The 3459-nt window shown below is 49.6% G+C and overlaps 1 non-coding gene across 1 annotated transcript; it reads left to right on the plus strand.

The window, feature by feature from the left end:
* Positions 1-165: 165 nt before the first annotated feature.
* TRNAE-UUC (transfer RNA glutamic acid (anticodon UUC)) lies at positions 166-236 on the plus strand. Its single transcript has one exon. It is a non-coding gene; the product is annotated as a tRNA-Glu (tRNA).
* The last annotated feature ends 3223 nt before the right edge of the window (positions 237-3459 follow it).

Below are 3459 nucleotides of genomic sequence, written 5' to 3' on the forward strand. Positions count from 1 at the left end.
TTCGTGCCCCGGTCCGGGAAGATCCCACATGCCGCGGAGCGGCTGGGCCCGTGAGCCATGGCCGCTGAGCCTGCGCGTCCGGAGCCTGTGCTCAGCAACAGGAGAGGCCACAACAGTGAGAGGCCTGCATACCCCCCCAAAAAACAAAAAGAAGTGATTGAGAATTCCCTGGTGGTCCAGTGGTTAGGACTTGGTGCTTTCACTGCCAGGCCCAGGTTCAATCCCTGGTCGGGGAACTAAGATCCTGCAAGCTACACAGTCCGGCCCCCCCCCCACCCAAAAAAATTAAAAGTGTTTATTTATTGGAATGATTCAGAAGTTCCCAGTTCTCAAAGGCCTTTTATACACATTATCTCGGTTGGGGGCTCATACAGTGCTAGAGGGGAGGTGGGTCAGAAATCAATATGGCCTCATGATGCCGTCATAGACACTGGAGGCCCATCGGGATCTCACTAGAATGTGAATTCCTCCAGGGAAGGGCATTGGGTTGATTTTGTTCACTATTTCCCTAGTATTTATGGCACTACACTTGGACTGATGCCCACTAACTGTTTGCTTCATAAGTGAAGAAACAGCCTCTTCCAATCTTCCCAACCTCATCTCTCCTCAATCCCCCCATTAATACACCACCCACTCGTCCCTCCAGTCACTGAACCACAGGCAACTCCCCAAGTGGAGGCAGCATTCTCTCCAGCCTGCGGGGTTTATACACACTCCTTCCTCAGCCTGAAATGGTCTCTGCCACCTTTTCCTTCTACTGGATCTTTTCTATCTCAGTCTTGACATTCAGGGCTGCTGTGTTCAGATAAGCAAGTTGTTCACCAGGCAAGAGTGATCAGCCTAGGAGGCAACTGGGGACACAAAGATCTGCTTGGGTTCTGCTTGCCAAGCTGTACATCCAGGTATGAGGCTACATTTGTCCAGAAAAGGAGGAGCCTTTTACAAATTTTCATAGAGCTTCCATAAGGGCTAGGGTCCTGTTGACATCGGTTCTTCCAGGGGGCATGTACCCATATCCCAGAGCAGCTTAGAATCCACTCATAGTCTCTAGCCTTGATCATTTCACCCCAGAAGCTATGAGGTCTCCCACTGCAGAGGCTGTCTTGTTAGAAGTTGTCTCAACCATTAAGACAGTGCCAGGCCCACAGTAGCACTTCCAGAAATGTGTATGGAATGACAGAATGAGTGAATGAATAACGATGGGCTTAGAGAGGTGAGCTGCTTTTTCCAGGGTCACACAGTCAGTCATTGGCAGAGCTGGCTCGAGGCCCCCAGACCTCCTGGGATCTGGTCCAGAGCTTCCTTCCACAGTGGAAACCCATCTTTCAAACATCCCTTCTGGAAGCCAAGCCCTCAGAGACACCTTATTTAGCAGTGAAGACAAGCCAGATAAACCTAATTAATTTTGAGCACTCTCATGAAGCTTATTCACTCGGTCAGTGAGGGTTACTAGTGAACAGAAATATTTGGGGAGACTCATTTTTCCACCCCCAATTCATAATTCTGTCTACTCGTCACTCTTCACCCAGATTTAAGAGGTGCTAGCGAAGTTCAAGCAGGCCCCATGCCTCCAGCGCCACTGTCCTGACCGGGCTTTGCCGCTTGATGCTTATCCTGCAAACTGAAACCAAAGGGGCTTGACCAAGTGGCTTCTCCAAAGGACCCTGGAGCTAAAAGCATCTCACACTTTGGTCTTTGGGGGATAATGTGATCCAGATCCCCTGATGACAAAGCTGTGCAGGAGAAAGTAAGGAGAAATGCAGAAAATCACCTCACTGGCCGCCGGGAGACCCAGATCCCTGTCTTGTTAGGATAGGTAATTCCTCATTGGAGAAGTAAGATTTGACTAGAGCCACTTGGCCTGCAGAGGATGATCCCAAGGCAGAGCTGTCTGGAAGATGTGAAAGACGGTCAAGAGACAAGGGGGGGCTTCCCTGGTGGTGCAGTGGTTGAGAGTCCGCCTGCCGATGCAGGGGTCACGGGTTCGTGCCCCGTTCCGGGAAGATCCCACATGCCGCAGAGCAGCTAGGCCCGTGAGCCATGGCCACTGAGCCTGCGCGTCCGGAGCCTGTGCTCCGCAACGGGAGAGGCCACAACAGTGAGAGGCCCACGTACCGCAAAAAAAAAAAAAAGAGAGACAAGGGGCTTTGACTGCTTCTCTCTCCAAGGTGGGGGCTGTGATAGGAGTAGAGAGAACCCAGGAGTAGTCACCATTGCCCCCTCCACCACTTTATTGCTCTGTGACCTTAGGCAAGTCACTGACGGTCTCTGAACCTGTTTCTCATCTGAATAAGGGAGATAAAAATACATACGTTGAAAAGGGTTTTTTTTTTTTTTGGTCACACCCTTCTTTCCATATCTGCTTATCACTACTAGAGCAGAGAGGAAAGAGCCTGGGCTCCAGGCTCAGACTTGCAGTGTGATCCTGAGTAAGTTACTTCCTTAAGTCTCAATTTTCTCCTTTGTAAAATACCTCATAGAATTGTTCCAAGGATTAAAAGAAAGGAATATATATAAAGTACTTGTTTAGTAAGTGCTGAACAAGTGTGAACAACTCTTACATTGTGTCTTACTACTAAATTACTAATAAAGACAGACCACAGATTAAAGGGCAGAGTACTGGGGTTCCAGCCCCAATTTGGGCACTTGGGTTTCGTGATCTTAAATAATTAAGTACCCTCTCTGGGCCTCCATTTATTCCCTCAGTAAAATGGAGGGCTGGGGTCTCCCTACGGGCCTTCCCCCATTACATTCTGTGGATGCCAGAATCTCTTCCCCTTTGGACCTTCTGCTCCCAGGGCCTGAAATGTCCATTGTCAGCCTGTGGAATTCCCTGCTCATCCTGTAGGGCCAGGTTAAATGAACTTCCTCTGGGCATATTTCCCTAAAGGGAACAGAAACAAGCAAGTGAACAAAGTAAGTCATGGTGCTTTCCCTTGCTTTTAGTGGTCACCTGGATTCTGCACTTCCGGCTTTACTTAGTTCTCTTGTCCTCTCCCCACCCAGCAAACCCAGTATCCCTGGAGGGCATGGCTCTGGTAGAATAATAGATTATACCTGGGCTTTGAAGGCAGATCTGGGCCAAACCGAATTCTGTCCCACCTATCTAGATGATATCGGTAAGTCACTTCATCTCTCTAAGACTCAATTGCCTCATCTGAGAAATGGGAGACTAATGTCGACATCACAGGTTGTGAGAATTCAATGCAGGAACCACCAAGAGCTGGGACGTGAGAATGAGAGGCAGTCACTCCAAAGGGCTGGAAGTTGCCCTTCTCTTCGGAAACGTCCCCGTGTGGTGTGGCACGAATGAAGCACGAAATACACTGTTTGGTGGACGGCACTCTGTGCGTGGAGCGCTTGGAAATACAAATCCTCCGGCCGCCAGGCCTCCCTGACAGATAAACTGCCGCCACAAAGAGTTAATGTTCAATCACCCTTCCGACCCCGTGCCTTTCA

Source organism: Lipotes vexillifer, unplaced genomic scaffold (assembly GCF_000442215.2).
Source record: "Lipotes vexillifer unplaced genomic scaffold, Lipotes_vexillifer_v1.1 scaffold54, whole genome shotgun sequence".
Classification (NCBI taxonomy): Eukaryota; Metazoa; Chordata; class Mammalia; order Artiodactyla; family Lipotidae; genus Lipotes; species Lipotes vexillifer.